Source organism: Lampetra planeri, unplaced genomic scaffold (genome assembly GCF_965212315.1).
Source record: "Lampetra planeri unplaced genomic scaffold, kcLamPlan1.2.h2 scaffold_189, whole genome shotgun sequence".
Lineage (NCBI taxonomy): Eukaryota > Metazoa > Chordata > Hyperoartia > Petromyzontiformes > Petromyzontidae > Lampetra > Lampetra planeri.
In genome coordinates this window covers 24011-43251 of record NW_027614638.1, presented here as the reverse complement: position 1 = coordinate 43251, position 19241 = coordinate 24011, and the positions used below count along the sequence as shown (strand labels likewise).

Here is a 19241-nt window from a genome sequence, read left to right as displayed (position 1 = left end):
GCCCCGAGCTCTCATACTCTGATGGTGCATTGTCTTTGAGTTGTGCGCCTTTTGGCGTCATCTGGTCCAACCCATATGAGACTAGGCTCTAAGGAAAGCTGTCTCGGGTGTGGATCAATCAACTTTAAGGACAGTGCACATTATCAGAGTTATGTTCTTTTGTTTGTATTATGACTGCAGGTATTGCGGTCTATGCAAACATGACTCCTTGTAAAAAGGTGTCAGTTTTGTTGCCAGATAGAAGGGTAAAGAACCAATTATCACCCTTGTGTTTGTCCGCCTTTCTTCCCGTAACAACCCCTAAATTTGTATTTAGTGTTGAAAAACTGGCAGGATTTTACGTACTTTGTGCTTATATGCTCAGTTATTTTGTGGCTTGCTTACATTTTTACACTTTGCACTCATTTTCTTTTGTTTGTTGTTGTAACTTGTTGACCCTGTGCCTCGACTGCATATCTGTGAAAGAAGAGCTTCATAGCTTATCGGATTCCTCTTCATCCAGTCTAAATAATTTATTCTGATTTTGGAAACCAATGCAGGATAAAACGGGGGGGGGGGGGTAGAACACACTCCACATTCCACACGGAGAAAGTGGCCCAAGTTTGGGCATCAAACCCAGGTCCCTCTGTGAGTTCCAGCCCTGCCGCCTGCAAACGAACACATGTACAGTTCAAACCCCACGTGTACATTCGGTTATATACGGATGTATTTTTATAATTGGTTTCTGGGTGAGGACAAATAATGAAGCAGCCATATCTTTGCCATGTAGCCTTTCATCCAGTGTGATATCGCAAGACTAATGCCCATTTTGTAACCAGACCCACGATGGGCAAAGGTATGCTGTGTTACTGCAGCATCGTTATTAACCTGGTTAATCTATCTCCGCACGATGGTGGGGGGGGGGGGGGGAGTGCGATCTCTGCTGTAGCAGGAAGTTGGAACGGTGTCGTGCGCATCTCTTAACAGAGCGGAGCCGGCGCTGCCCCCATCCTCCGCGCTCGCCCAGGCCTCTAAATGGCTGACGGTTGTTGTGGAGGAAGAGGAGACTCCGGTGGAGGAGCTGGTGGTGCAGGAGGAGGAGACCCTGGTGGAGGAGCTGGTGGTGCAGGAGGAGGAGACCCTGGTGGAGGAGCTGGTGGTGCAGGAGGAGGAGACCCTGGTGGAGGAGCTGTTGGTGCAGGAGGAGGAGACCCTGGTAGAGGAGCTGGTGGTGCAGGAGGAGGAGACCCTGGTGGAGGAGCTGGTGGTGCAGGAGGAGGAGACCCTGGTGGAGGAGCTGTTGGTGCAGGAGGAGGAGACCCTGGTGGAGGAGCTGTTGGTGCAGGAGGAGGAGACCCTGGTGGAGGAGCTGTTGGTGCAGGAGGAGGAGACCCTGGTGGAGGAGCTGTTGGTGCAGGAGGAGGAGACCCTGGTAGAGGAGCTGGTGGTGCAGGAGGAGGAGACCCTGGTGGAGGAGCTGTTGGTGCAGGAGGAGGAGACCCTGGTGGAGGAGCTGGTGGTGCAGGAGGAGGAGACCCTGGTGGAGGAGCTGTTGGTGCAGGAGGAGGAGACCCTGGTGGAGGAGCTGTTGGTGCAGGAGGAGGAGACCCTGGTGGAGGAGCTGGTGGTGCTGGAGGAGGAGACCCTGGTGGAGGAGCTGGTGGTGCAGGAAGAAGAGATGAGGGGGGAGACAGAGGAGGTATGGACGAAGGAGCAGGAGGAGGAGATGGTGGTGCAGGTGGAGGAGACATTGGTGGAGAAGATGGTGGAGAAGGAGATGACAAGGAAAGAGGATCAGGTGATGGTGATGCAGGAGGAGAAGAGGAAGCGAGGGAGTCAGGCCCGCATAGGGGGAACCATCCGTTCACTCCTCCGACGCGTGCTGCTGTGTGGTGGCCGGTCTACCACACAGTAGAGGTGGTGGTGGTGGTCACGGATCGTTGTGAACCATGACCACCACACACACCCTGCACCCATTCACCCCCCTGTGATACCCACCACCCAACGCACACCACATACACAATGCACCCAACCACCCCATGATCCCACCCCCACCACATTCCACACAAATGGTTAGGGGTTTAGAGGGTTAGGGATTTATAAAGTTAAGGGTTTAGAGGTTTTGGGTTATTTCAGGGATAAGGGATTTAGAGGTTTAGGGATTTCGAGGGTTATAGGGTTTAGGGGTTGAGGAGATTCGAGAGTTAGGGGTTTAGAGGGTTGGGGTTTAGAGGGTTAGGTGTTTAGAGGATTAGGCTATTTGGGGTATAGGGTTTAGAGGGTTAGGGTTTTCAGGGTAAAGGGGTTTAAGGGTAAAGGAGTTTAGAGGGTAAAGGGGTTTAGAGGGTTAGGAGTTTATAGGGTTTTGGGTTTACAGTGAGGGAAAAAAGTATTTGATCCCCTGCTGATTTTATACGTTTGCCCACTGACAAAGAAATGATCAGTCTATAATTTTAATGGTAGGTTTATTTGAACAGTGAAAGACAGAATGACAACAAAATCCAGAAAAACGCACGTCAAAAATGTTATAACTTGATTTGCATTTTAATGAGGGAAATAAGTATTTGACCCCCTCTCAATCAGAAAGATTTCTGGCTCCCAGGTGTCTTTTATACAGGTAACGAGCTGAGATTAGGAGCACACTCTTAAAGGGAGTGCTCCTAATCTCGGCTTGTTACCTGTATAAAAGACACCTGTTCACAGAAGAGTTTTAGAAGGTTATGGGTTTAGAGGTTTTGATGTTTAGGGGATTAGGGGTTTATAAGGTGAGGGGTTTAGAGGGTTACGGTTTTACAGGTTGAGGGGTTTAGACGGTTTGGGGTTTATAAGGTTAAGGGTTTAGGCAGTTAAGAGTGTTGGGGGTTTATGGGTTGCGGTTTTATAGGGTGAGGTGTTTAGACGGTTGGGGTCTTAAGGGGAAAGTCCTTCAGAAGATTTGGTGTTTAGAGGGTTAGAGTTTAGAACGTTTTGAGTTTAGAGGGTTTAGAGAGTTACGTGTTCAGAGGTTTATGGGTTTTAGAGGGTTAGGGGTTTAGAGAGTTATGTGTTTAGAGGTTTTTGTGTTTCGATTGTTGGATGTTGAATGGTTTAGATGGTTAGTAGTTGAGGTTATAAGGGTATGTGTTTAGGGGTTTAGAGGTATCGGGGTTTCAAGGGTTAGTGATTTACAGTGTTAGGGGTTTAGTGGTTTGAGAGTTGAGGGTTTAACACGTAGACTTTCACAACTAATATTGTCCATAATAAAGGTTTTTTTGGTTTAGTCTCTAACACTAAATGGCACTTTTTGTTGATGTGACAAATTTTACTAATTGGCTGTTTCAGGTGGTGGTTGGTTTAACGACACGTTTATATTTACATAATCTAACAAAAAAAACCTTTATGGGTTTAGAGGGTTCCGGGTGTGGTGGATTATGTGTTTAGAGGGTTAGCATTTTAGGGGCATAGGTGTTTTAAGGGTTAGGTGTCTAGAGGGTTCGTTCTTTAGAGGGTTGGGGTTTAAATGTGTTGGGATTAGGTTACAGATTTAGGGTTTTAGAACGTTAGAGGTTTGAGGGTTAGGGTTTTAGAGGTTGAGGATTTAGGAGGTTAGGAGTTCAGAGGGTTAGGGGTCTAGAGGGTTAGTTCTTTAGAGGGTAGTGGTTTAGATTGGTTGGTATTTAGAATGTTAAGGATTTAGGGTTTTAGAAGGTTAGGGTTTCAAGGTTTAGAGGGTTAGGGATTCAGAGGGTTTAGAAGTTTTCGTTTTTAATGGCTTAGACGGTTAGGGTTAAAAGAATAAGGGGTTTAGAGAGTGAGGGTTTTGGTGGGTTAGGGTTTTAAGGGTAAAGGGGTTGAGGGTTAGGGGTATAGGAATTTAGAGGGTTAGGGGTTGAGATGGTTAGTGTTTTGGTGGTTTAGAGTTTAAGCTTTTAGAGGGCGAGGGGTTTAAAGATTAGGGTTGTAAGGGTAAATGGGTTGAGAGGGTTAGCGGTTTAGATGGTTATGGATTTAGATAGGGGTTTAGAGGGTTTTAATTGTTCGAGGTTTAGTGGTTAAGGTCTCTGTGCGAGTCCAACATGTTTGTATGAGTCTATGGTAAGATAAAAAGAGTTCAGTTCAATTTGTATATTTCGAAACAATTTGTTTACCTTTCCTGTGATGTTTTTGTATTGTATTTTTGTTGTTATTTTCTGACCCACCCGATTGGACGTCTGTGAAAACATCGTTATAGCTCATCAGATTCATCCAGTATAAATAAATATTCAAATTAAAATTCTATTGACATCTGTGCGAATCTATGGATTTCTGTGAGTTTTTGGGCCTTTGAGTGTATGGATCTCTGTGTGAGGCTATGGGTTTCTGTGCATGTCTATCGGTCTCTGTGAGTATGGGGTCGCTGTGTGAGTCTGAGTGTCTGTAGTAATGTATGAGTCTCTGTTGGAGTCTATGGGTTTCTGGGTATGGTTGTTTGTGCGAGTCTTACATGCACAAATTTTACTTAAAAAGGCCATTGAGGGTTGCGGAATCCAAGTTGAATATCAAGTTCCCTGCAGTGCAAGCCAGCTCTCTAGTCGTGTCATCAAACAGCCCCTTTAACTCTTTATAATAATAAAATAGACTTACTCCAGGAGATCCACACTGAGTCACAGTCAGGTCCTGAATTGTTTTTTTACATTTTCGACGAATGAATGATGAGTTCTTACACAAGTGGAGGGGGGGGGGGGGGAATTCGAGAGACTTGCACCGTTGTTTCAACTGCCATAGAAACAAACTGGTGACCTTAGGATCATCGCAAATCCAGTGTGCTAACCATTACACTGTGGCAAATCACCCACACGCTCACTCACCGAGCTACACGCTCACCTGTACACACATTCACTCAGGACCGCAGCTCACAACACTTCTCTTTCTGCTTCTTCTCTTTTACTGACCCCATGCATAAAACATCAAGGTGCCTTACAATGGGGGGGGGGGGGGTAAGAAGTGGCTAAGTTAAAATTCGAGATGCTTTCTTAAAAGATAAATATTTTAAGGGGGGACCTGAAGGCCCAAACTGAACTAGACTCCCTGACCAACTTTGACAGAGAGTTCCAAAGTCCAATGGCCACCGATGCAAAATCCCGGTCGCCCATGGACCACTTTGAGCTTTCTTCTCGCGACACAGAGATCTAAATCAGCGATTCTGATGATGCAATTTACATGAAAGTGACGCTTCACAGTGGACGTTACAATTCCCGCTGATGGCATTACTACTATAATAGCCCAGAAATGTGTGTAATGCACGTGACGTCACTCCGCATACCCCCTCCCCCGTCATTAATAATAAAATATTCATGAGCGGGTGGATTTTTACACTCACGCGGAAGGCCGAGTAGAAAGATAGTTTTTTCGCAAAGCTGCTTCAAATATGACGTTTCTTTACAGAAAGTAAAAAATAAATATACGGAGCAGTGCTAAATCCGTACGTGACGTCACTGCAAAAGAGACACCCCCCCCCTCATTCATAATCATGAGCGGGTGGATTTTTACATTCCCGCAGGTTGATTGGAAATAATTTGTTTTACGCAAACTAACTTTAAATTTGACGTTTCTTTATTGAAATGTAATCAAATCAATATTTCTACGCAGCAACAAAGTGTACTTGGTGTCTTTATTTATTTCTTCAGCACTTGAAACAAAAGGTAAGTCTAATTTTTGCTTCTAAATTATTATAAAAGTAGCCTATAGCCCGTCCAAGGACGGGTGTATTGCAGTTAATCTGAAATATTCAATCGAAAATAAAGACCCGCTCATGATTATTAATGAGGGGGTGGGGCCAGGGTCCACATGAGTGACGTCATCATTCCATGATTATTAATGAAGGGGGGGAGCTCCATGTGGAGTGACGGAATCCGCTCATGATTATTGATCAGGGGGGGGAACTCCATGTGGAATGACATCATCCACTCTTGATTATTAATGAGGGGGTGGGTGGCGTGGTCCACATCAGTGACATCATCCGCTCATGATTATTAATGAGGGAGTTTGTGTCTCGCGCGTGACGTCACTCCACATGCCGCACGCCCGTCATTAAGGTAGAGCAGAATTATTATTTGTTGCAAATTCGCTTTAAGTTTCACGTTTCTTTATTTAAAATGAATCTAATAAATAATTCTACGCGGCAACAAATTGGATTTGGGGTCTATATTTTTTCCTAAGATAAGTCTAATTTATGCTTCTACATTTTGGTTAAATAAACATTTCTCGGTGATTTTCCAGATATTGTATTGCAATCCAATTTATTTGCACCCCAGCGACCGAAAGCAGAAAATAATAAAGTATCAGAGCAGTGAATTAGAACAAATTGAAGGTCAGTTATATACAGTGCTACAGTGAAATGCAGTGAAGTGTTTTATGACATAATTTCGTGCAAGATTCACTGCCATTCAATTAACACAAGATACAATTATACTCTGCTAATTTTTTTCGTAAATATTACAGCTTCCGTCCTAGGATGGGCAAAGAAGCTAGTTTGATAAGAGTAGGCCAATGTGTGTTGCTGTCACGGTTCAAATTTTCCAAATTCACAAATGACCGACAAATTCCTCAATTGGCATTCCACAAAGCAACATCACAACATGTAGCTACTGCAGACTACTGTATGTGCTGGACTGCGCCTTCGTGATAGCCTTGCGCTGTAAGACTTGCGATTTTACACCTCCCCCTTTAATATCGTTTAGAAAATACGTTGTCACTTCATTATCAACACCACCGCTACCCGACTAGCGCTGCCTCAACCCACACTCATGTCGCTGACAGCATCGTCTGCCCTTTCTCGTAACCGTCGCCTCTCAACCTTCACCTCCACCTAACCCTGTACACAAACTACTTTGCATCGCGCATAAAGAAATGTTCTGTACTGTGGAGTACAATATAGTAATTACGCATGATATTTTAGTGATTTTATTTTCATAATGTACTGCTAATAATGTTTTAACGTTTACTGCCGAAACTAGTATTGAGTGTAGTATTTTTAGAAATTGAATGTAATGTTGCGGATACGTCTAGGATGAAGATGCACGCATTAACACGGCTTCAGCATTGTTTAGTCCTCGTGGCAAAATTGTGTTGATTTACTTCGTTTCGGTATTCGTTGTCGCACATTTAAGGAAAGCATCCCCGACATAAACCGGGGTATTACTGTCAACTAAATTATTATTATTCAAGACTTACCACCTCACGTGTAGGTCGTCGCGATCGCATGCTAGAAGCTTGCACATTTGCCTGTTTCTCATTACGAACGTGTCCCAAGGCCTTGTTCAGATCACCTTGAGTGTGGGCCAAGGCAACTGCGTGCACGGACAGTGACCCACACTCGGCGCGGAGACGTGCCACCACCCCACGCACCTCGCGGCTGTACAGGTACATGTGGCGCACACTCACATTCACCTCCACCTGTCAGGACAGAAACAAGAGTTAGGGACAAGGACATTTTTATTATTGTTACACTTCCTGACCCAGAAAATCCTAAGTCTCAAGAATATTTTTAACGAGGGTCATGCCATTTTTTTGGCAGCAGGAGGGGATGATGATTGCATCTGTCATCCGAATTCAGTAATTTTGCAAGTAATTTCCAGCATTGGGATAGATGAGCAATACATGTTCAATTGGAAGGGGTTTTTTATTTTATGGGAGGAAATCCATGTGTAGTGAGTCCAACTGAGTTGCAGAAGTTCTTCTTCAGAGGCAACACAGTGCATCGCACGCCGTGCTCTGCTAGAGCCGGCATCACTCTGCAACACACACGATGCTGTCCGGCACCATACAGTGACATCCCCAATGTCACTCACTACACATGTGTAGAGTAGTATGACGACATGACATCATGAGCGCTGTGAGGCGCAATGACGTCATGTCACGGGAAATACTTAAGGGGGACCCCGTGGCGAAAGCGGGGTCGTTGTGGGAGCCCGGGATGGTGAGCGTCTTAAGAAGGTCTCTCCTGCTCGTGACCGGACAGTGTTGGCTGATCCCCCGTCCGGGTTCTACGAGTAGGAGAGCCGAAGATACAGCCAGGGGTAGGGCTCAGAGAAGTCTGCAAGAGCCGGTTAAGATTACGTGGGGTGCTGCTCTCCTCGGTCGGGTGGTGTTGGATAAGCCCCCATCCCAACTCGAGTGAGAGGCCAAGAGATAGCCCAGGCTAGGAATAGATAGAGCCTGACGTCCGCGTCAAGGACTGAGTGTAGGGACACATACCTCTGGTGTGTTTTGTTACCTCTGTGTTAATAAACTGGCGCAAGCCCTTACTAAGAGTTCAGTCTACGAGTCGTCCATGTACAGCAGGTGGAGAACATACACACTCCTCAATTAAGCCCACAAATCAACTATGCATCATAACGCTGGCCGTGGAAACCTAAGTTTATGAATAAAATAATTGACGTGGCTCAGCGGTAGTGCATTTGCCACTTGTTGCAGAGGTTTGCGGTTCTATTCCGACAGGCCGTCCTGGTTAATACTAAGATGTACGAGCCGTAAAATAAACGCCATCGGCTTCACAGGGGACATCGTATATCCCGTTTAACACGTAGGCTTTCACGACGAATATCATCCATAAGAGATTTGTTTTGTTAGATCGTGTAAATATATGTGTCGTTAAAATCCACCACCACCCGACACAGCCAACTAGTAAGGGTTGTAATGTAAACAGAACATGCCAATTTGTCACTAGTACAGCACACTGGTGTGTTGGAGAGCCAAGCCACAACATTTACAATCTGAGTACGATGTTTTGCCAGTATTACAACTAGCTTCATCAGGCGACAGACAGATTAGTGGAGAAGTCCACCTGTTTTGTTCCTTATATAGAGGCGTAGATGTGGTGACCACACTTCACGCTCTTGCGCAAAGTGGAGGGGGGGGGCGAATAATGAGTCAACGTACATTATGCATGTGCATTATACGAGCCCTTTAATCTTGTCCTTCCAGTCCATTGTGTGTATTAAAATAGCCATATCAATGACAATACTATATTCTATCAAAAAAAATAAAAAATATATTTTGAAACAATCTTTTTTTATATGTTATGTTTCGGCTTGGGTCTAATTGTCAACGCTCAACTTACGTAGGCTGTAATTGACCACGGTCCCTTACATTATGGCAAGCCTCGGGGCCACTTCCTGGAGTTGTGGAGTTCTGCCATTACTCATACGGTACATTTCATTAAAGCGTGTTTAAAAAAAAGTATTTTAAAATATTACTTATCCAAAAGAAGTTTTAGCATCTGTATTATTAGTGCTGTTACCAATACCTCAATGAAGCCCTCATATATTGCTCATACATGTGCAATAATACAGGTCGACAACAAGCGACTGTGTTCATTCAGACGCTGTCTTTCCGACAGACCTGTTCTTCACCTGAGGACGGCTGCTTGCGTTGTGGCCGAAACGTCGTGAAAATTGTATTTTATTATGTTTTATTTTTTTTATTTTATTATTTCCCTTCTACGTGACTTTACCGAAAGAACCAAGAAGAAGCGACTGTGTCTCCGTCTGTTTATTTCTTCGTTATATGGACAGCTCGCGTTCCGCTCTCTCGGACGTTCCACGGCGCGTCGCGTGAGCTGGCAAGTCCCGCTCTCACGCCATTCTCTCGCTCTCGGCGCGTCGCGTGAGCTGGCGTCCCGCTTCCCCGCTCCCGCGCACCGCTGGCAGACGGCGCGCTGGGAGCCGTCTCCGCGTCGCCAGGTGGCCGATGGCTCACGGAGACCCGCGACGTGGTCCAGCTTCCAGCTCTCACCAACTGACCTCGAGCCCCTTCCGGCTCTCCCTTATATCCCCTTCCCGCGTCACCCAGACTCTGCCCTTCACCACACCCCTTAAGAACTTTCCAGATAATACCACCCCCTAGCACCCGCGGGCTCCACCCTTGAACCCTTTACCCGATGGCTCGTGTCGCCTGGATGGCTTAGGGGCTGGGGCGGCGAAGCCCCAGCCTACGCTCGCATTACACATGTAAGAATTAAAGCTGTTGGGAATGCATCCCCAAATATACAATTGTCTAATGAACTCCTTTATGCGCCGATTTGATTAGTGGCCACTTCTCCAGCATACACATTTTGAGCGCTAAGCGAGGTCTGCCTGTACAATAATTTTCACTATTATTATTCAAGCATACAAATACCTCTCTAGACGTGGGCAGCATGGCTCGACCTCTGGTCTTGCTCCGTGAATTGCCGGCATTCTCGCAGACGCCCCATGCCTCACTGCATGCAGCTAAAGACATGGCTGTACTCTCCAATTGCTGTCAAATGAGAAGAGAGTTTAAAACACCATGAAGCACTTTTCTTGACACTGCAACACCACCACACCATCTTGACTAGTTTTACCGTGTCAATGACCACATATGCCAATGCAATTTATATACAGTGAGGGAAAAAAGTATTTGATCCCCTGCTGATTTTGTACGTTTGCCCACTGACAAAGAAATGATCAGTCTATAATTTTAATGGTAGGTTTATTTGAACAGTGAAAGACAGAATAACAACAAAATCCAGAAAAACGCACGTCAAAAATGTTATAACTTGATTTGCATTTTAATGAGGGAAATAAGTATTTGACCCCCTCTCAATCAGAAAGATTTCTGGCTCCCAGGTGTCTTTTATACAGGTGTAGTGGTGATACGCGCTGGGTGTATACGTCGTGTGCCAGCGCGTATGTACGGGTGTGTGTGTGGTGACGCGCGCTGACGGGGAGGAGCAGGCGTCAGTGCGCGGGTGGGGGTAGTGCTGCTGATTGGCTGTGTGCCGGTGACGCGCTGAGAGGGAGTGATCGGGTGGCAGCGCGGTGTGATTGGTCGGGGAGTGGAAACACGCGCTGGGCGGAACCGGATCGTAGAGATAGCGCGTGGTGATTGGGTAACTGAGGAGCGGTGCCGACGTTGAGGTCCGCATCCGCTCCGTCTCCCGGGAAGAAGAGATATATAAGGTGATGCACAGAGGAGTAGGGGGGCAGAAGTGGAACCATCTAAGAATGAAGACGAAGGTGCAGAGATAGAGCCCGGAGAGGAGAGTAATGGAGAGCAGAGGAGAGTAAGGTATAGGTGTGTAGCCAGAGAGAGAGAACGGTCTACACGAGCTGAGTAATGTATAGTGTGTAGCCAGAGAGAGAGAACGGTCTACACGAGCTGAGTAATGTATAGTGTGTAGCCAGAGAGAGAGAACGGTCTACACGAGCTGAGTAATGTATAGTGTGTAGCCAGAGAGAGAGGAAGGTCTACACGAGCCGAGTATGCATACGGTGTAGCCAGAGAGAGAGAAAGGTCTACACGAGCCGAGTATGCATACGGTGTAGCCAGAGAGAGATGCAAAGTCTACACGAGGCGAGTGGAGAGTGTAGCAGAGGCGCAGAGTCTACACGAGACGAGAGAAGAGTGTAGCCGAGGCGCGGAGTCTACACGAGGCACAGAGAGCCAGCAGCACAGAATCTAAGAGAGTCAAGAGAAGCGTAGGGCGGAGAGAAGAGGTCACGAGTTGTACCGTTGTATGGTGACCGCATTGTGAAGAAGAGAGGCCACGCGTTGTATCGTTACAAGTCAAGATTTAATAAAAGAAGTGTGTTCCCGTCAAGGAGTTTCCTGCCGTCATTTTCCAATACTTCATCTGGCGTCAGAAGTGAAACGGGCTTCCAAGCATGGAGACAAGGAAGACCCGTAGGACCCACGGGATTGACCGCGAGGAAAACCTGGACGACTCGGGGCCGCTGGTGGCGGGGGGTGAGGAGGAGGACTTGCCCACGCTACAGGATCCGTCGACGGCGCCGGCCGAGCGACCGGGGACCGACGCCGGGCTTCGTGAGGCGCACTCCCGACTGGCGGAGCTGCTGCTCGCCGCCGCGTCCATCTTGGCAGAGATCAGCTCGTCGGGAGGAGCGGGGACGGTGGGGGACATTTTACAAGGTCGCCCCGCAGATTCCCGCCAAAACGAATGGGGGATTCCCGCCATTGCGCCTGGGCCTACTTTTGGCGGGAACGGCGAGCGCCACGTGGTGGTGGGTTCCCAAGCGCGCGCATCGACGTCATCAGCGCGCGAGGGGGTCCGCCATTTTACGTCTGCTGCTGGAGCCGCCATCTTACACACCGACGGAGAGGCGGAGAGGAACCACGAGGCGGATGACTTCATTTTTCAGCAGCGCCTGCCCACGTTGTCAGCCTTCAAGGCGGAAGGCGGAGACTGGGGCCAATTTCAGCGAAGGTTTTTGGCGCATCAAGAGATGTCAGCGTGGTCCGATGCTACGGCGCTGCGGGCGTTGCCCGCCATGCTGGACGACGATGCGCTCGCGGCCTTCAGGGCTGCACGGAAGTCGGACCGCTCCACGCTGAAGGATGCGCTGGGTTTGTTGGCCAGGGTCTACGGACCTCCCTCGGCGTGCCGCCATCATTTCTACGCAAGACGGAAAGCGGCCACGGAGACCGCGCTGGCCTATCGCACGGCGTTGCTGGCTCTTGCTGATGCTGCGTTCCCTCGGATGGACGAGGAGGGCCAAGACGCGATGGTTTTGGAGCAGCTGCTCAAGTTGGCGCAGGACCTGGGGGTCCCTATCAACACAGCTGACGAGATTGATATTTCTTCTTTGAGAGTCGCCACGAGTATTCAAGCGCACGAGGCCCTACAACGGAAGCAAGGCGTTGGTTGCAACGCTGCTGTCGTCGCAGCCCCGGGTTTGGTGGTCGCCGAACCCCAAGTCGTCAGCCCACGAGAGGAGGCGTTCGCCACGGGACGACCAGGGGACTGGAGGCCGGGGGCCCGGTCGCCTCTGCGATCGGGCCGAAAGTCGGAGCAACCAAGATCTACTCCGACCCTCGTCACGTGCTATAACTGCGGCCTCCGGGGCCACGTGGCGTCCGGGTGCCGCGCTCCGCGGCAGCGCGCCATGGGAGCTCGGCTGGACGACGACCGAGAGCCCAAGTCATCTCTACAATCCCCGGCAAGTCGCGGCACCTCACACGCTCGGCCTGTTTATTCGGCACACATGGGACGCCGCGTTGCGGCGGAGGAGGGCCGGTTAAGGTTCGGGGATTCGGTTCGGCGAGGGGGGTTCGGCCGGGACCAGGGAGACATTGAATGGGCGGAATTGGGGCATAGAATTGTGGCTGCTTCGGCGGGTTCGTCCGTTGTTACGGGATCTATTGATGGGGTTGAGATTAGGGTGTTAGTGGACACGGGGGCATCGGCAACTATTATATCGGACCTCATTTATAATATTCTTCCAGTCCAATGTCGTCCGCTGCTTCCAGTGGATGTGCCATTTTACGCCGCTAATGGGGGATCGTTGGGCATTATCGGTCAGGTTAGGGCGTCCATTTGCATTGGAGATATCAAATTGTCGGGACCCGTTTTCGTTTCGTCTTCTTTGGCAGTTCCGTGTCTTTTGGGCACTGATTTTTTGGCTAAAATGCCTATTAAAATTCTTATCGATCAACGATGCATTGAACTGCCATCGGGTCGCCGGATTTCATTTTTGACGGGCCCTACTGACATTCGGACGGCGTGCGCTACGATACAAGCGGTGGCGACGCAGACAGTGCAAGTGCCCCCGGGTTCACAGATGTTGATTCCCCTCCGGTTGCGGAAACCATGGGTGAGGGAGGCTTCGGGACAAAGTATGCTTTTGGGTCCTTCTAACAAGGCTGTCGGGGGTCTTGATTTATCGGTGGCTCACACTTTGGTGCGGGCTGACAGGGATCCGTTTGTGATGGTTTTGAACGCGGGGTCGCGGCCAGCTGTCATTCCGCAGGGCACCGTGCTGGCTCACGCGGCGCAGGTCCCTGTGGATGATGGTTTGTTGCGCAGGTGGGCTCGAGCCCCGCGCGGAACGTTGAGCCAAGGGAAGACCTTGAGTGGGTCCATTCGCTATGTGCCGCCTCGGACGATTTGTCGGCGGCGCAGTTGGGTGCGCTGCGCGAGTTGCTCATTGAATTCTCTGATGTATTCAGTAAACATAAGTATGACATTGGGTGCACGGATTTGTTGCACCATCACATTGAAACGGGCGATGCGGCGCCGGTCAGGCTAAATCCCTTCCGACTGAGTCCCGTGGAGAAGGAACATGTTCAGTCGGCTGTTAACGATATGCTAGAAGCCGATATTATTTCGCCCTCCTCTAGCCCGTGGGGAGCGCCTATTGTGCTGGTTAAGAAGCAGGACGGGTCCCTGCGATTCTGCGTTGATTTCCGTCGCCTGAATAAGATCTCTGTGGCTGACGCGTATCCGCTCCCCAGGATGGATGAGTCCCTCGATGCATTGTCTGGTGCGCGATATTTTTCGACTCTTGATTTGTTATCGGGGTTTTGGCAGTTGCCGCTCGACGAAGAGTCGAAACCTAAGACAGCATTTCGGACTCCAGGGGGGCTGTTCCAGTTTAACCGGTTACCCATGGGACTTCACTCCTCTCCAGCGACGTTTCAGCGACTTATGGAGCTGGTTTTGTCGGGCTTGCAGTGGGATACATGCTTGATTTATATGGACGATGTCATTGTTTTCAGTAAAACGTTTGAAGAACACCTCCAGCGATTGAGAGGGGTGTTCTTGCGAATGCGATCGGCTAAGTTGAAATTTAAACCGGCCAAATGTCACCTCCTTCGTAGGTCGGTTAGATACTTGGGTCACATTGTCGATTCTTCGGGGATCTCCACCGATCCCGCGAAGACGGATTGTGTCGGTTCGTGGCCGACACCTACGTCCGTTTCCGACGTGCGTAGTTTTATCGGGTTTGCTTCTTATTATCGGCGGTTCGTTGAGCACTTCGCCACTATTGCAAAACCCTTGCACGCTCTAACGGCGAAGGGAGTGAAGTTCAAATGGGGACCGGAGGAGGAGGCCGCGTTTCGCTCCCTCCGGGACGCCTTGGTGGGTGCCCCACCCTTGTGTTATCCCGATTTTGCCAGTCCCTTTTTGCTGGACACGGATGCTAGCAACACGGGCATTGGGGGGGTGCTATCCCAAGTCGTTGGGGGTGTCGAAAGAGTTGTCGCCTACGGTAGTAGGGTGTTGTCTCCGGCGGAGCAGCGCTACTGCGTCACCCGTCGCGAGCTGCTTGCCATTGTCTTTTTTGTGCAGCAGTTTAGGCCATATCTCTATGGTCGTCACTTTACAGTCCGAACGGACCACGCGGCGCTACAGTATTCATTGAGGGTCGCCCAGCCCTCGGGCCAGTTGTCGCGTTGGTTGGAAGTCCTCCAGGACTATCAGTTTACGACTACGTACCGTAAGGGGTTGCGACACACAAATGCCGATTGCTTGTCGCGGTTGTTGCCTTGTGATGAATGCGCGTGTTTGTCGGGATCGGCGCGCTGTAAACCGACGCTTGCGGGGGAGATGGGGGCACTGGCTGCGACAGCGGGCGCACCGATCGTGGATGATTCCACTGCCTCTCAGGGTCGGGACTCGCTGCTCTCGCTGTCGCTCAGCGAATGGGGCCGCCTCCAGATGGCGGACAGCTCGCTGCTAGCATTGCGCCGCAAGGTTGGGGGTCCCGAGGGGGACCAGGAGCGTACCGGCTCCTATGTACTTGAGCAGGGCATGTTATTGAGATGGGACAGTTTGTCCCGGCGGAACGCACTCGTGGTGCCTTCCGCTGTGAGGGGGAGGGTTGTCTTGGCGGCACACGAACGCCTCTTGCACTTGGGAGTTAACAAGACGCTTGCCCTGCTTCAGCGTGACTATTACTGGCCGGGAATGGGAAGTGATGTGGTACATATTCTGAAGGGGTGCGTTGAGTGCGCCAGGCGTAAACCACCGCCCGTGGCAGCTAATCCACCGCTGCAATCTATTCAGGTCTCGCGTACCAACGAGCTCGTTGCACTCGATATTTTGGGGCCCTTCCCAGTCACGCCGAGAGGGAATAAATATTTGTTAGTGGGGGTCGAATACTTTACCCGATGGCCTATGGCGTGGCCTCTCGCTAACCAGTCGGCAGCGGCTGTGACGGATGCCTTCGTCCAGGGCTATGTCCTGGACAAGGGGGCTCCCGAACGCCTGCTGACCGACCAAGGTAAAAATTTTTCGAGTAAATTGTTGCAAGAGGTGTGCGATCTGTTGGGTACCAAGAAGGTGCGTACCTCCCCGTACCACCCGCAGACAGACGGGATGGTGGAGAGACTCCACAAAACTTTGACTTCCATGCTGTGCCAGCAGGTGTGCGAGGCACATGTAGATTGGGACCTGCAGGTCCCGGGAGTCCTTGCCGCGTATAGAATGGCCCCCCATGCAGCTACGGGGTTTTCCCCATTCTATTTGATGTACGGTCGGGAAGCTGACCCGCCAATGGAAACGCAACTTGGCCTGTCCGCTCCACGAACTAATTCTAATTTGGCAGAACATATTAAGTTTAATATTCACAAGCTGACAGAGGCGAGGGAGGCCGCACGGCTTAATTCGCGGGCTCGCCAAATTGCTAATGAACGGTTGCGGGCACGGAAGGTGTCCATGCACGAATGGAAACCAGGTGACAGGGCCTGGCTGCATTGCCCTCAGGCACCCTTGGCTACGTCGCCTAAATTTTTGAGACCGTGGAGGGGACCCGTGGAGGTCGTGCGCGTTGCACGGCCCCAGTGCGTTCAGATAAAGTGGGGAAAGCGCCGTTGGTACGTTCACCCCTCCCGACTGAAACCGTTCTCGCCTCCATATGGCCTCCCCTTGTGTCGTGATGGCCGGGCGTGTGACGTGACCGGCGACCCAGAGGGGGAAATGTCTCTGCCTGATCCACACGTATTTTCGCCTGATCTGCTCCCAGGTGTCTCGGAACTGACAGCTGCCGATCACCGGCGGCCGGATCTCCGCGGCGGGGCCGGCCCTTTCAGGCCCGTTCCGCGCCGTCTGGAGCAGCCGGAACCGCCGGACGGTCGTCAGTGTCCCGCCCCATACGACGGACCAGCCAGACGGACTCGCGCCAGGTCGTGCTACTTTGCATGACCTGCCTCGTGAGGAGTCGGGGCAGTTGGAGCGCCTCGTCACTGCGTGTAGTCGCAGGGACGTGGGGCGCGTTCGTTTTTTGGAATTTGCTTGTATCGTGTTATTGTTGACTTTTCGTTTTCATTGTCAATCTGTACATAGTTATTCTTGTTGTTGTTGTTGTTATGTTACGGGGCACACTCGGGGGGTTACGGGTTTTTTTTGTTGGTTGTCGTCTTATCGTCGCGGTTGGTTGTTGTTAGCAGCCGGGCCGGCTGCGAGCTATGTGGGAGGGGGTGATGTAGTGGTGATACGCGCTGGGTGTATACGTCGTGTGCCAGCGCGTATGTACGGGTGTGTGTGTGGTGACGCGCGCTGACGGGGAGGAGCAGGCGTCAGTGCGCGGGTGGGGGTAGTGCTGCTGATTGGCTGTGTGCCGGTGACGCGCTGAGAGGGAGTGATCGGGTGGCAGCGCGGTGTGATTGGTCGGGGAGTGGAAACACGCGCTGGGCGGAACCGGATCGTAGAGATAGCGCGTGGTGATTGGGTAACTGAGGAGCGGTGCCGACGTTGAGGTCCGCATCCGCTCCGTCTCCCGGGAAGAAGAGATATATAAGGTGATGCACAGAGGAGTAGGGGGGCAGAAGTGGAACCATCTAAGAATGAAGACGAAGGTGCAGAGATAGAGCCCGGAGAGGAGAGTAATGGAGAGCAGAGGAGAGTAAGGTATAGGTGTGTAGCCAGAGAGAGAGAACGGTCTACACGAGCTGAGTAATGTATAGTGTGTAGCCAGAGAGAGAGAACGGTCTACACGAGCTGAGTAATGTATAGTGTGTAGCCAGAGAGAGAGAACGGTCTACACGAGCTGAGTAATGTATAGTGTGTAGCCAGAGAGAGAGAACGGTCTACACGAGCTGAGTGATGTATAGTGTGTAGCCAGAGAGAGAGGAAGGTCTACACGAGCCGAGTATGCATACGGTGTAGCCAGAGAGAGAGAAAGGTCTACACGAGCCGAGTATGCATACGGTGTAGCCAGAGAGAGATGCAAAGTCTACACGAGGCGAGTGGAGAGTGTAGCAGAGGCGCAGAGTCTACACGAGACGAGAGAAGAGTGTAGCCGAGGCGCGGAGTCTACACGAGGCACAGAGAGCCAGCAGCACAGAATCTAAGAGAGTCAAGAGAAGCGTAGGGCGGAGAGAAGAGGTCACGAGTTGTACCGTTGTATGGTGACCGCATTGTGAAGAAGAGAGGCCACGCGTTGTATCGTTACAAGTCAAGATTTAATAAAAGAAGTGTGTTCCCGTCAAGGAGTTTCCTGCCGTCATTTTCCAATACTTCACAGGTAACGAGCTGAGATTAGGAGCACACTCTTAAAGGGAGTGCTCCTAATCTCGGCTTGTTACCTGTATAAAAGACACCTGTTCACAGAAGAGTTTTAGAAGGTTATGGGTTTAGAGGTTTTGATATTTAGGGGATTAGGGGTTTATAAGGTGAGGGGTTTAGTGGGTTACGGTTTTACAGGTTGAGGGGTTTAGACGGTTTGGGGTTTATAAGGTTAAGGGTTTAGGCAGTTAAGAGTGTTGGGGGTTTATGGGTTGCGGTTTAATAGGGTGAGGTGTTTAGACGGTTGGGGTCTTAAGGGGAAAGTCCTTCAGAGGATTTGGTGTTTAGAGGGTTAGAGTTTAGAACGTTTTGAGTTTAGAGGGTTTAGAGAGTTACGTGTTTAGAGGTTTATGGGTTTTAGAGGGTTAGGGGTTTAGAGAGTTACGTGTTTAGAGGTTTTTGTGTTTCGATTGTTGGATGTTGAATGGTTTAGATGGTTAGTAGTTGAGGTTATAAGGGTATGTGTTTAGGGGTTTAGAGGTATCGGGGTTTCAAGGGTTAGTGATTTACAGTGTTAGGGGTTTAGTGGTTTGAGAGTTGAGGGTTTAACACGTAGACTTTCACAACTAATATTGTCCATAATAAAGTATTTTTTTGGTTTAGTCTCCAACACTAAATGGCACTTTTTGTTGATGTGACAAATTTTACTAATTGGCTGTTTCAGGTGGTGGTTGGTTTAACGATACGTTTATATTTACATAATCTAACAAAAAAAACCTTTATGGGTTTAGAGGGTTCCGGGAGTAGTGGATTATGTGTTTAGAGGGTTAGCATTTTAGGGCATAGGTGTTTTAAGGGTTAGGTGTCTAGAGGGTTCGTTCTTTAGAGGGTTGGGGTTTAAACGTATTGAGATTAGGTTACAGATTTAGGGTTTTAGAACGTTAGGGGTTTGAGGGTTAGGGTTTTAGAGGTTGAGGATTTAGGAGGTTATGAGTTCAGAGGGTTAGGGGTCTAGAGGGTTAGTTCTTTAGAGGGT

At 49.8% G+C, this 19241-nt stretch overlaps 1 long non-coding RNA gene across 1 annotated transcript in view; it reads right to left on the bottom strand.

Annotated features, from left to right (window-relative positions):
- Positions 1-7169: 7169 nt before the first annotated feature.
- Positions 7170-19241, bottom strand: part of LOC144740081 (uncharacterized) — a 29246-nt gene continuing 17174 nt past the window's right edge. Inside the window, exons 4-5 of the long non-coding RNA XR_013589559.1 lie at positions 10117-10236; positions 7170-7392 (exon numbers count right to left, since the gene is read on the bottom strand). This is a non-coding gene — a long non-coding RNA (uncharacterized LOC144740081). The remainder of the gene's footprint in view (positions 7393-10116; positions 10237-19241) is intronic.